Genomic DNA, 14735 nt, shown 5'->3' on the forward strand with positions numbered 1-14735 from the left:
GTGCCCTGGGCAGCACTGGTGGAGCAGTAGTATGTATACTGGGTGCACTGGGCAGCACTGGTGGAGCAGTGGTAGGTATACTGGGTGCACGGGCAGCACTGGTGGAGCAGTAGTAGTTATACTGGGTCCACTGGAGGAGCAGTAGTATGTATACTGGGTGCACAGGGCAGCACTGGTGGAGCAGTAGTAGGTATACTGGGTGCCCTGGGCAGCACTGGTGGAGCAGTAGTATGTATACTGGGTGCACTGGTGGAGCAGTAGTATGTATACTGGGCAGCACTGGTGGAGCAGTAGTAATTATACTGGGTGCACTGGTGGAGCAGTAGTAGTTATACTGGGTCCACTGGAGGAGCAGTAGTATGTATACTGGGTGCACAGGGCAGCACTGGTGGAGCAGTAGTATGTATACTGGGTGCACTGAGCAGCACTGGTGGAGCAGTAGTATGTATACTGGGTGCCCTGGTGGAGCAGTAGTATGTATACTGGGTGCACTGGGCAGCACTGGTGGAGCAGTAGTATGTATACTGGGTGCACTTGTTCAGCACTGGTGGAGCAGTAGTCTGTATACTGGGTGCCCTGATCAGCACTGGTGGAGCAGTAGTATGTATACTGGGTGCACTGAGCAGCACTGGTGGAGCAGTAGTATGTATACTGGGTGCACTGGTGGAGCAGTAGTATGTATACTGGGTGCCCTGATCAGCACTGGTGGAGCAGTAGTATGTATACTGGGTGCACTGAGCAGCACTGGTGGAGCAGTAGTATGTATACTGGGTGCACTGGTGGAGCAGTAGTATGTATACTGGGTGCCCTGGGCAGCACTGGTGGAGCAGTAGTATGTATCCTGGGTGCACTGGGCAGCACTGGTGGAGCAGTGGTAGGTATACTGGGTGCACGGGCAGCACTGGTGGAGCAGTAGTAGTTATACTGGGTCCACTGGAGGAGCAGTAGTATGTATACTGGGTGCACAGGGCAGCACTGGTGGAGCAGTAGTAGGTATACTGGGTGCCCTGGGCAGCACTGGTGGAGCAGTAGTATGTATACTGGGTGCACTGGGCAGCACTGGTGGAGCAGTGGTAGGTATACTGGGTGCACGGGCAGCACTGGTGGAGCAGTAGTAGTTATACTGGGTCCACTGGAGGAGCAGTAGTATGTATACTGGGTGCACAGGGCAGCACTGGTGGAGCAGTAGTAGGTATACTGGGTGCCCTGGGCAGCACTGGTGGAGCAGTAGTATGTATACTGGGTGCACTGGTGGAGCAGTAGTATGTATACTGGGCAGCACTGGTGGAGCAGTAGTAATTATACTGGGTGCACTGGTGGAGCAGTAGTAGTTATACTGGGTGCAGTGGTGGAGCAGTAGTAGGTATACTGGGAGCACTGGGCAGCACTGGTGGAGCAGTAGTAGTTATACTGGGGGCACTGGGCAGCACTGGTGGAGCAGTAGTAGTTATACTGGGTGCACTGGTGGAGCAGTAGTAGTTATACTGGGGGCACTGGTGGAGCAGTAGTAGTTATACTGGGTGCACTGGTGGAGCAGTAGTAGTTATACTGGGGGCACTGGGCAGCAATGGTGGAGCAGTAGTAGTTATACTGGGGGCACTGGGGGCACTGGTGGAGCAGTAGTAGTTATACTGGGTGCTCTGGTGGAGCAGTAGTAGTTAAACTGGGGGTACTGGGCAGCACTGGTGTAGCAGTAGTAGTTATACTGGGTGCACTGGTGGAGCAGTAGTAGTGATACTGGGGGCACTGGGCAGCACTGGTGGAGCAGTAGTAGTTATACTGGGTGCACTGGTGGAGCAGTAGTAGTTATACTGGGGGCACTGGGCAGCACTGGTGGAGCAGTAGTAGTTATACTGGGTGCACTGGTGGAGCAGTAGTAGTTAAACTGGGGGCATTGGGCAGCACTGGTGGAGCAGTAGTAGTTATACTGGGTGCACTGGTGGAGCAGTAGTAGTTATACTGGGGGCACTGGGCAGCACTGGTGGAGCAGTAGTAGTTATACAGGGGGCACTGGTGGAGCAGTAGTAGTTATACTGGGGCACTGGGCAGCACTGGTGGAGCAGTAGTAGTTATACTGGGGGCACTGGGCAGCACTGGTGGAGCAGTAGTAGTTATACTGGGGGCACTGGGCAGCACTGGTGGAGCAGTAGTAGTTATACTGGGTGCACTGGTGGAGAAGTAGTAGTTATACTGGGGGCACTGGGCAGCACTGGTGGAGAAGTAGTAGTTAAATTGGGTGCACTGGTGGAGCAGTAGTAGATATACTGGGGGCACTGGGCAGCAGTGGTGGAGCAGTAGTAGTTATACTGGGTGCACTGGTGGAGCAGTAGTAGTTATACAGGGGGCACTGGGCAGCACTGGTGGAGCAGTAGTATGTATACTGGGTGCACTGGTGGAGCAGTAGTAGTTATACTGAGTGCACTGGGCAGCACTGGTGGAGCAGTAGAAGTTATACTGGGTGCACTGGTGGAGCAGTAGTAGTTATACTGGGGGCACTGGGCAGCACTGGTGGAGCAGTAGTATGTATACTGGGTGCCCTGGGCAGCACTGGTGGAGCAGTAGTATGTATACTGGGTGCCCTGGGCAGCACTGGTGGAGCAGTGGTATGTATACTGGGTGCCCTGGGCAGCACTGGTGGAGCAGTAGTATGTATACTGGGGGCACTGGGCAGCACTGGGGGAGCAGTAGTATGTATACTGGGTGCCCTGGGCAGCACTGGTGGAGCAGTAGTAGGTATACTGGGTGTCCTGGATGAGCACTGGTGGAGCAGTAGTATGTATACTGGGTGCCCTGGTGGAGCACTGGTGGAGCAGTAATATGTATACTGGGTGCACTGAGCAGCACTGGTGGAGCAGTAGTATGTATACTGGGTGCACTGGGCAGCACTGGTGGAGCAGTAGTATGTGTACTGGGTGCACTTGTTCAGCACTGGTGGAGCAGTAGTATGTATACTGGGTGCACTGAGCAGCACTGGTGGAGCAGTAGTATGTATACTGGGTGCACTGGTGGAGCAGTAGTATGCATACTGGGTGCCCTGATCAGCACTGGTGGAGCAGTAGTATGTATACTGGGTGCCCTGGGCAGCACTGGTGGAGCAGTAGTATGTATCCTGGGTGCACTGGGCAGCACTGGTGGAGCAATGGTAGGTATACTGGGTGCACGGGCAGCACTGGTGGAGCAGTAGTAGTTATACTGGGTGCACTGGAGGAGCAGTAGTATGTATACTGGGTGCACTGGGCAGCACTAGTGGAGCAGTAGTAGGTATACTGGGTGCCCTGGGCAGCACTGGTGGAGCAGTAGTATGTATACTGGGTGCACTTGTTCAGCACTGGTGGAGCAGTAGTATGTATACTGGGTGCACTGGTGGAGCAGTAGTATGTATACTGGGTGCCCTGATCAGCACTGGTGGAGCAGTAGTATGTATACTGGGTGCCCTGGGCAGCACTGGTGGAGCAGTAGTATGTATACTGGGTGCACTGGGCAGCACTGGTGGAGCAGTAGTAGTTAGACTGGGGGCACTGGGCAGCACTGGTGGAGCAGTAGTAGTTATACTGGGGGCACTGGGCAGCACTGGTGGAGCAGTAGTAGTTATACTGGGGGCACTGGGCAGCACTGGTGGAGCAGTATTAGTTATACTGGGGGCACTGGGCAGCACTGGTGGAGCAGTAGTAGTTATACTGGGGGCACTGGGCAATGACACCTTGTCTGTGGTCAGATCAGGTCACTGCTGGAATATTTAGTTCTGTCTCTGCAGTCAGACATTGTTACATTGCGCAGAGCCCATAACTCCCATAGTGCTGCCCATCCTGTCACATAGCTATTTCTGTAATGCCCCCTTGCAGGAGAACAGCTGCTGCCCCATCACTGGCATTCCTACCCACTGACATCATCATGGGCAGCAGCAGCATGCAGCTCTCTGCACAGATCCCTCCGCGCAGGACTACTTCTCACCCCGGCTGTCTAGCCCCGCAGCTGTATGTAGTACAGGGATAGGCTGCCACCCCCCTACCCCAACCTCCTCTATAGCCGTCTCACAGCGCGGACTGATCCCGGCAGCTCCTACAGGCAGGAAGTAAATGCTGGGGGCAGGAAAGGGGTGATTGGGGGGTGCAGCCTGCAATCCAAACAGGGGTACTGCACCCAGACAGACAGGAGACCTGGGACACCCACCAATAGAGACCCCCTGGGTGCGGCATCCACCTCTGCTCCGGCTCTGTGCAACAGGTACATTGTAGTTATATAGTGTTACACTGTATCTGCCTCTATAGTGTTACATAGTATCTGCTTCTATAGTGCTACATAGTATCTGCCTCTATAGTGCTACATAGTATATTCTTATATAGTGCTACATAGTATCTGCCTCTATAGTGTTACATAGTATATTCTTATATAGTATCTGCCTCTATAGTGTTACATAGTATATTCTTATATAGTATCTGCCTCTATAGTGTTACATAGTATCGGCTTCTATAGTGCTACATAGTATCTGCCTGTATAGTGTTACATAGTATCTGCTTCTATAGTGCTACATAGTATCTGCCTCTATAGTGCTACATAGTATATTCTTATATAGTGCTACATAGTATCTGCCTCTATAGTGTTACATAGTATATTCTTATATAGTATCTGCCTCTATAGTGTTACATAGTATATTCTTATATAGTATCTGCCTCTATAGTGTTACATAGTATCGGCTTCTATAGTGCTACATAGTATCTGCCTGTATAGTGTTACATAGTATCTGCTTCTATAGTGTTACATAGTATCTGCCTCTATAGTGCTACATAGTATCTGCCTCTATAGTGTTACATAGTATCTGCTTCTATAGTGCTACATAGTATCTGCCTCTATAGTGCTACATAGTATCTGCCTCTATAGTGCTACATAGTATCTGCCTGTATAGTGCTACATAGTATCTGCTTCTATAGTGCTACATAGTATCTGCCTGTATAGTGCTACATAGTTTCTGCTTCTATAGTGCTACATAGTATCTGCCTGTATAGTGCTACATAGTATCTGCTTCTATAGTGCTACATAGTATCGGCTTCAATAGTGCTACATAGTATATTCTTATATAGTGTTACATAGTATCTGCCTCTATAGTGCTACATAGTATCTGCCTGTATAGTGCTACATAGTATCTGCTTCTATAGTGCTACATAGTATATTCTTATATAGTGTTACATAGTATCTGCCTCTATAGTGCTACATAGTATCTGCTTCTATAGTGCTACATAGTATCTGCCTCTATAGTGCTACATAGTATCTGCCTCTATAGTGCTACATAGTATCTGCCTCTATAGTGCTACATAGTATCTGCCTCTATAGTGCTACATAGTATCTGCCTCTATAGTGCTACATAGTATCTGCCTCTATAGTGCTACATAGTATCTGCCTCTATAGTGCTACATAGTATCTGCTTCTATAGTGCTACATAGTATCTGCCTCTATAGTGCTACATAGTATCTGCCTCTATAGTGCTACATAGTATCTGCCTCTATAGTGCTACATAGTATCTGCCTCTATAGTGCTACATAGTATCTGCCTCTATAGTGCTACATAGTATCTGCCTCTATAGTGCTACATAGTATCTGCCTCTATAGTGCTACATAGTAGCTGCTTCTATAGCGCTACATAGTATCTGCCTCTATAGTGCTACATAGTATCTGCCTCTATAGTTCTACATAGTATCTGCCTCTATAGTGCTACATAGTATCTGCTTCTATAGTGCTACATAGTATCTGTATAGTGCTACATAGTATCTGCCTGTATAGTGCTACATAGTATCTGCTTCTATAGTGCTACATAGTATATTCTTATATAGTGTTACATGGTATCTGCTTCTATAGTGCTACATAGTATCTGCTTCTATAGTGCTACATAGTATCTGCTTCTATAGTGCTACATAGTATCTGCTTCTATAGTGCTACATAGTATCTGCTTCTATAGTGCTACATAGTATCTGCTTCTATAGTGCTACATAGTATCTGCTTCTATAGTGCTACATAGTATCTGCTTCTATAGTGCTACATAGTATCTGCTTCTATAGTGCTACATAGTATCTGTCTCTATAGTGCTACATAGTATATTCTTATATAGTGTTACATAGTATCTGCCTCTATAGTGCTACATAGTATCTGCTTCTATAGTGTTACATAGTATCTGCCTCTATAGTGCTACATAGTATCTGCTTCTATAGTGCTACATAGTATCTGCCTCTATAGTGCTACATAGTATCTGCCTCTATAGTGCTACATAGTATCTGCCTCTATAGTGCTACATAGTATCTGCCTCTATAGTGCTACATAGTATCTGCCTCTATAGTGCTGCATAGTATCTGCCTCTATAGTGCTGCATAGTATCTGCCTCTATAGTGCTACATAGTATCTGCCTCTATAGTGCTACATAGTATCTGCCTCTATAGTGCTGCATAGTATCTGCCTCTATAGTGCTACATAGTATCTGCCTCTATAGTGCTACATAGTATCTGCTTCTATAGTGCTACATAGTATCTGTATAGTGCTACATAGTATCTGCCTGTATAGTGCTACATAGTATCTGCTTCTATAGTGCTACATAGTATCTGCCGCTATAGTGCTACATAGTATCTGCCTCTATAGTGCTACATAGTATCTGCCTCTATAGTGCTACATAGTATCTGCCTCTATAGTGCTACATAGTATCTGCCTCTATAGTGCTACATAGTATCTGCTTCTATAGTGCTACATAGTATCTGCTTCTATAGTGCTACATAGTATCTGCCTCTATAGTGTTACATAGTATCTGCTTCTATAGTGCTACATAGTATCTGCCTCTATAGTGCTACATAGTATCTGCCTCTATAGTGCTACATAGTATCTGCCTCTATAGTGCTACATAGTATCTGCTTCTATAGTGCTGCATAGTATCTGCTTCTATAGTGCTACATGGTATCTGCTTCTATAGTGCTACATGGTATCTGCTTCTATAGTGCTACATGGTATCTGCTTCTATAGTGCTACATAGTATCTGCTTCTATAGTGCTACATAGTATCTGCTTCTATACTGCTACATAGTATCGGCTTCAATAGTGCTACATAGTATATTCTTATATAGTGTTACATGGTATCTGCCTCTATAGTGCTACATAGTATCTGCTTCTCTAGTGCTACATAGTATCTGCTTCTATAGTGTTACATAGTAGCTGCCTCTATAGTGCTACATAGTATCTGCCTCTATAGTGCTACATAGTATCTGCCTCTATAGTGCTACACAGTATCTGCTTCTATAGTGCTACATAGTATCTGCTTCTATAGTGTTACATGGTATCTGCCTCTATAGTGCTACATAGTATCTGCTTCTCTAGTGCTACATAGTATCTGCTTCTATAGTGTTACATAGTAGCTGCCTCTATAGTGCTACATAGTATCTGCCTCTATAGTGCTGCATAGTATCTGCCTCTATAGTGCTACATAGTATCTGCCTGTATAGTGCTACATAGTATCTGCTTCTATAGTGTTACATAGTATCTGCTTCTCTAGTGTTACATAGTATCTGCCTCTATAGCGCTGCATAGTATCTGCCTCTATAGCGCTGCATAGTATCTGCTTCTCTAGTGTTACATAGTATCTGCTTCTATAGTGCTACATAGTATCTGCTTCTATAGTGCTACATAGTATCTGCTTCTATAGTGCTACATAGTATCTGCTTCTATAGTGCTACATAGTATCTGCTTCTATAGTGCTACATAGTATCTGCTTCTATAGTGTTACATAGTATCTGCCTCTATAGTGCTACATAGTATCTGCCTCTATAGTGCTACATAGTATCTGCTTCTATAGTGCTACATAGTATCTGCTTCTATAGTGCTACATAGTATCTGCTTCTATAGTGCTACATAGTATCTGCTTCTATAGTGCTACATAGTATCTGCTTCTATAGTGCTACATAGTATCTGCCTCTATAGTGCTGCATAGTATCTGCTTCTCTAGTGTTACATAGTATCTGCTTCTCTAGTGTTACATAGTATCTGCCTCTATAGTGCTACATAGTATCTGCTTCTATAGTGCTACATAGTATCTGCTTCTATAGTGCTACATAGTATCTGCCTCTATAGTGCTACATAGTATCTGCTTCTATAGTGCTACATAGTATCTGCTTCTATAGTGCTACATAGTATCTGCTTCTATAGTGCTACATAGTATCTGCCTCTATAGTGCTACATAGTATCTGCCTCTATAGTGCTGCATAGTATCTGCCTCTATAGTGCTGCATAGTATCTGCCTCTATAGTGCTACATAGTATCTGCCTCTATAGTGCTACATAGTATCTGCTTCTCTAGTGTTACATAGTATCTGCTTCTCTAGTGTTACATAGTATCTGCTTCTATAGTGCTGCATAGTATCTGCTTCTCTAGTGTTACATAGTATCTGCTTCTATAGTGCTACACTGTATATGCTACATATGCTTCTATAGTGCTACATATTATGTACACTATATAAGCATGTGTAGCACCATAACATATACAGTGTAGCACTATTGAAGCAGGTACATTGTATCTGCTTTTATATTGCTATAAGGCTGTCTGAGGTTTACCCTTGTTCTAAATATTAGTTCTGTGTACAGTGCAAAAAAAGAAAAAAAAAACAAAACCTAAGAATCCTCTTTCTTTGTGGTAATAAGTTGATTTGTGGTTTTCAGCGATAAATGATAGTGTTAATATATAAATGTGTACAGTATATAACTTCAGTCCTGCTGATAAGCCCTGATCTATACATTATAAATGCTGCTTTGGAACAGTCCCCTTGTTATCCGGTCCCAGGCTGGTATGTTGGGTTCCTGCTGGTAGCAGCTGTGTTCGGCCCAGGCTGGTAGGTCAGGTGCCTGCTGGCAGCAGCTGTGTACGGCCCAGGCTGGTATGTTGGGTTCCAGCTGGTAGCAGCTGTGTACGGCCCAGGCTGGTATGTTGGGTGCCTGCTGGTAGCAGCTGTGTACGGCCCAGGCTGGTATGTTGGGTTCCAGCTGGTAGCAGCTGTGTACGGCCCAGGCTGGTAGGTCGGGTGCCTGCTGGTAGCAGCTGTGTACGGCCCAGGCTGGTATGTTGGGTTCCTGCTGGTAGCAGCTGTGTACGGCCCAGGCTGGTATGTTGGGTTCCTGCTGGTAGCAGCTGTGTACGGCCCAGGCTGGTATGTGGGGTGCCTGCTGGTAGCAGCTGTGTACGGCCCAAGCTGGTAGGTCGGGTGCCTGCTGGTAGCAGCTGTGTACGGCCCAGGCTGGTAGGTCGGGTGCCTGCTGGTAGCAGCTGTGTACGGCCCAGGCTGGTATGTTGGGTGCCTGCTGGTAGCAGCTGTGTACGGCCCAGGCTGGTAGGTCGGGTGCCTGCTGGTAGCAGCTGTGTACGGCCCAGGCTGGTAGGTCGGGTGCCTGCTGGTAGCAGCTGTGTACGGCCCAGGCTGGTATGTTGGGTTCCTGCTGGTAGCAGCTGTGTACGGCCCAGGCTGGTATGTTGGGTTCCTGCTGGTAGCAGCTGTGTACGGCCCAGGCTGGTATGTGGGGTGCCTGCTGGTAGCAGCTGTGTACGGCCCAAGCTGGTAGGTCGGGTGCCTGCTGGTAGCAGCTGTGTACGGCCCAGGCTGGTAGGTCGGGTGCCTGCTGGTAGCAGCTGTGTATGGCGCAGGCTGGAATGTTGGGTGCCTGCTGGTAGCAGCTGTGTACGGCCCAGGCTGGTAGGTCGGGTGCCTGCTGGTTGCAGCTGTGACCAGCTATAGCAGAGGGATCAGCAGGCAGTCACCTCCCTGGTGAGGGGTCACTGAGTCACCAGTCTTGTGCCGCGTTTCCCTGTTGCCATTTAGCTTGGCATAAATTGATACTTGGCAGATCTGTTAACCCACAAGAATTCGGTGACATGATGGATAGATATGGCACTTGCTTCCAGGACAATGTGTTACCCCTAGCAATAATGAAGTTCAATGTAGACTCCTAATACTTCCTGTTCCTTTATTTTATCACTTATGGTGCATACACACGGTCAGATTTTTCCTTCAGATCTGAATGATAACGATTTAAAAATCGTTCAGTTGTTCATATCTGAAGGAAAATCTGACATATCTGACATGCCTGAACGATGCGCGTTCCCGTTTGTCAGATAACGATATCTGCCATCTGATGTGTTTGCATTCAGACGTGGACGATTCCATTCATTTCAATGCAGTCAAAAATCGTTCAAATCATTTAAAACTTTGGTAAAATCGTTCAATCATTCATCTGACAAATCTGACCGTGTGTATGCTCCATAAATCTGCATACACATACAACGATTTTGTTACCAACGATTTTATGAACAATTTTCTGTTAGGTTATCTGTCAGATTTTTTAAAGTGTAATGAACGATTTTTATGAACTACAAACGATTTTTGCATATTCCCTTAAGCTGCGTACACACTGGGCTATAAAGTGGACGACTGAACGATAACTATATCGTTATCGTTCAGTCGTCCACTTTATCGTCCATTTTTAACCCCGAAAAGATGAATGATAACGACGACGCGCGTTCCCGCGGGTCGTTCGTCATTATCGTTCATCGGGCTGACATGCAGGCCAACCTGACGATCCCGTCAGGTTGCTGCATGTCAGGGAATGGGGGAGAGAGCCCGGCGCTGAACGATATCGTTAATGATATTGTTCGGCTGTGCTCAATGTCATGAACGACATTGAGCACAGCCTGCCGGGGACAGCACTACACGATATCGCTCAGGGAGCATATCGTGTACTGTGAACCCACCATTAATGAAAATCGTTGAGTTGACAAGTCTGACTGAACTACAAACATGAACGCGCATGAACGATTATAGTTCATCGTTTGACTCAGAAAGTGAACGATTTTTTCAAATGATTATCGTTAAACAATATCGTTTAACGATAATCGTTAAAATAATCATTGCGTGTGTATGCAGCTTTAGGACTATGGGCCTGATTCAGACCAACTCGAGAGCGCTCGCAAGTGGGTTGATGGTGGCCCAGTGCGCATGCGCGAGACCCGGATAGCGGCGGGCAAACCGTCGCTCCGGTTCTCGTACCAAAGGGGGCGTGCTGTCGATGTTGAGTGACAGCACGCCCCCTTTGGTGGGCAGGCCGGGGGCGTGGCTGCCCAGACGGAGGCGTTCCCATGGGAACGCCTACCATCTGGGGCCGGCCCCACTGACATTACAAGTGATGTCAGTGGGAGTGCTTTCGGCTCTGTTTGAGCCGAAAGCTCTCTGGGGCTTGTGGCAACGAGACCCTACCACAAGGGTCTCGTCGCAAGCCCGATGGTCGCGATGGTCTTGACTAACGTGACCATCTTCCTGGCCGCTCGCTATAGCTGTGGCTGGTCACCCACTGCTATGCGAGGGGCCAGGAGGCCGCTCTAAAAAAACACAAGGCCGGCCCTGATTCAGAGCCACGGTTTAAAATACAAACACTGCACATGGTTTATAATAAAGTGTGTGTGTGTGTGTGTGTACACACACCTGTGGCCAAAATTGCTGACACATTTTGAAATGTGAATGTTTTTCAACTTTGAATGCTTATAAAAACTGTTACACCATACAGTACAATGATTCATATATGAAATGAAAGGAAATGTAATGCTGAATTCAACACAATAAACAGGAGGTGAAATATTTGCATTACAAGGGAAGTTATGCTACTTTCAGTCAGACATAGAAGCACAGATGCGTGAGATTCAAGAAGCAGATTGTAGTAACAGCTGCTACCAGCCAATCGGAATCGTCGTTCTGAGGACCAATCAGCTGTGGTTTATGAGCAGGTGAAAGGTCATGTTCAGAGGTGGGAAAGGTCAGTTTGGCGGTTTCATTTTGCAGAATAAAGCTGGTTACTGAAGTGCGATTACAGTCGGATGTTGTGCGTATTGTTTAGTGCTAACGACGGTGTAAAAAATATGTACAACAATGTCATCCAGGCAGAAGTGGTGACTGGTCACCCAGGAAGAGATCCAGGATTGTGATGTTACGTGAAAATGGTCAATTGCGAGAGAAGTTGGTGGGAATGTGACAACATCAGGAGTACGAAAGTTTTGTTCACGCCATCAGGAAACACAATCTATGCAACACAAAGAAGGAAAAGGCCGGAAAAAGTGCACAACAGCTGCTGATGATAGGAGAATAAAACAAATTTGTGTCAGGGACAGATGGATGTCATCTGCGGCCATTAGCAGTGACCTGAGTGCAACTAGTGTTTTTGTCAGTGCAAGAACGGTACGGAGAAGACTAACGGAGGTTGGCCTAAAAGGTAGGATTCCCCGAAAAAAGCCATTGCTGAATAAAAAGCAGCGTCAGAAACTAATACAGTGGGCAAAAGAACACATTGCATGGACAGAAGGTCAGTGGAAACAAGTGATATGGAGTGACGAAACGAAGATATCGATATTTGGTAGTGATGGGAGAAAATATCGGAGACGTCTCATCGGGGAAGAGGTACATCCAGATTTTTTTCAAGCGGCAACAAAGAATCCTACAAGTGTTATGATCTGGGCATGTATGACAGCAGATGCTGTAGGCCGCCTTTATGTCATAGATGGGACACTGAACAACAGAAAGTACATTGACACCATCCTACAACCAAAACTTCTACCTTCTATCAGGGATCTTTTTCCAGATAATGCCCCATTTTTTTCGCATCAGGATTCAGCTCCCTGCCACACTGCACGGATATGCAATAAGGGGTTCACGGAGAATGACATACAGGTGCTGGGATGGCCAGGAAACAGCCCAGACCTGAGCCCCATAGAACATATGTGGTTCCGTTTGAAAAAAACTGGTACATCTGAGGCGTCCATCCAATAATAGACAATTAATTGAGGCTATAACTGTCTCAGGGCACCACATAATAAAGAAGGAAGAGATCCAAATATTGGTTGACTCAATGCCACGTCGCTGTGCTGCTGTCTTGAAATAAAGGATACCCAACGAAATACTGATAGGGTGAAAATCCCTGTGTACTTATGATGTTACTGTCCTAAGTGTTGATTTCACTGCATAACTTCCCTTGTAATGTAAATATTTAACCTCTGTTTATTGTGTTGAATTCAGCATTAAATTTCCTTTCATTTGATATATCAATCATTGCACTTCATGCAGTGCAACAGTTTTTATAAGCCTTCAAAGTTGCAAAACATAAACATTTCAAAAAGTGTCCGTAATTTTGTGTGTGTGTGTGTGTATACGTCGGCATTGTAGATCTTATGGAAAAACTATAAGATCAGCGATCCGTCATGCTGTTAAATAAGTAAACGAATCTTGTAAGATGCACCGTTTACCATTACAGCAGCGTGCGATGCATCGGGCTGAATTTGAAAACTTACCGAGATGGCGTATGTTTTCAAATCGCCCGTGTACGGCCAGCCTTAGATGCCAATTGTCATCTCCTAGCAGGAGGCCTGATTAATAGAAAGACCTGTGAACTCCAGATGAGACCTGGATGGAAGCTTTCTGTGTGAAGAGTCAAATGGCCAAATCTTCCTGTGATGTGGCCTGAGATTGTCGTGTGTGTGTGTACTTTTGGGGGGGGGGGGAAAGTTTGTTTTTCATGATTCCATGGGGTTAATTGGCTCCCCACAAAAAATTGATCATAGTGTGTGTTTGTGAGCATGTGATAGGGAACATAGGCCCTGATTCAGATTCATAGACCCTGATTTTTTTATGGAGCGGCCTCCTGGCCGCTCGCATAGCTGTGGGTGACCACCCACAGCTATTGCGAGCTGCCAGGATGATGGTCGTGATGGTCTTGACCACCGCGACCACAGGGCTTGCGACGAGACCCTTGTGGTAGGGTCTCGTGGCCGCAAGCCCCAGAGAGCTTCTGGCTCTAATAGAGCCGGAAGCTCTCTCACTGACATCACTGATGATGTCAGTGGGGCCGCCCACAAATGGCAGGTGTTCGCATGGGAACGCCTCCGTTTGTGAAGCCACGCCTCCAAAACGGTGCGAGCTGTCTATCAAATTTGACAACCGCCCCCTTTTGGTGCGAGACCTGGAGTGACGGAGCGCCCGTCGCTAGCTGGGTCTCGCGCATGTCGGTGCCGGCTCCGGCGTGCGCATGCACAGTGGCCTAACATCGACCCGCTCGCGAGCAGGTCTGAATCGGGCCCATAGATTGTAAGCTCCGCTGGGGCAGGGACTGATGTGCATGGTAAGATATTCTCTGTAAAGCGCTGCGGAACATGTGTGCGCTATATAAATAACTGGTATGAAATAATAAATTGCTGCCGTTTTTCACGCTGATCATGCCCAAAGTTGTCGGGTTTAGCCATGTAAAGCAGCTACCACCGACCAAAGTGCTGGGCGCGACCGCGAAAAGTGTTTGTTTGGGCGCCCAAACAGGTAACTTTTCGCACATTTTCCCCCCGCTGGGGCTGCAAGCTGAAATGGAGCGCCCGACAGGAGCAACAATTGAATAGCTCCGTCGGGCGCGAAGGGGGGTCGAAACAATTGAATTCCGCCCTTTGTTACTGTGTGATAAATGTATCAAAGGCTGAGAGTAAATGACCAGTTCCTGTGGGATGTGAGTTGTAATTACATTTGGGATAGATGGTCTGATTGGGTTACAAGACCAATGGTGGGAGGATGTCACCATGCTGTATTATCTGCTCTGACTATACCTGTGTATGCGAGCCTGAGTATCTTTTTGAACATCAAGACTGCTGTATCATCTGTAAGCTGTACCCCCTTAAAGCGAAGGGGGAGGGTCTTTTTTAAGAC

General features: G+C 46.8%; 1 protein-coding gene across 2 annotated transcripts in view; it reads left to right on the forward strand.

Annotated features, from left to right (window-relative positions):
* Positions 1-3966: 3966 nt before the first annotated feature.
* PTPN21 (protein tyrosine phosphatase non-receptor type 21) overlaps positions 3967-14735 on the forward strand; it is a 104680-nt gene continuing 93911 nt past the window's right edge. For both annotated transcript variants that reach the window (XM_088475204.1, XM_088475205.1), the window contains exon 1: positions 3967-4224. The gene's annotated coding sequence lies outside the window, so the exon portion shown is untranslated. The remainder of the gene's footprint in view (positions 4225-14735) is intronic.

This window comes from Taudactylus pleione, unplaced genomic scaffold (genome assembly GCF_031769625.1).
Source record: "Taudactylus pleione unplaced genomic scaffold, aTauple2 ptg000166l, whole genome shotgun sequence".
NCBI lineage: Eukaryota > Metazoa > Chordata > Amphibia > Anura > Myobatrachidae > Taudactylus > Taudactylus pleione.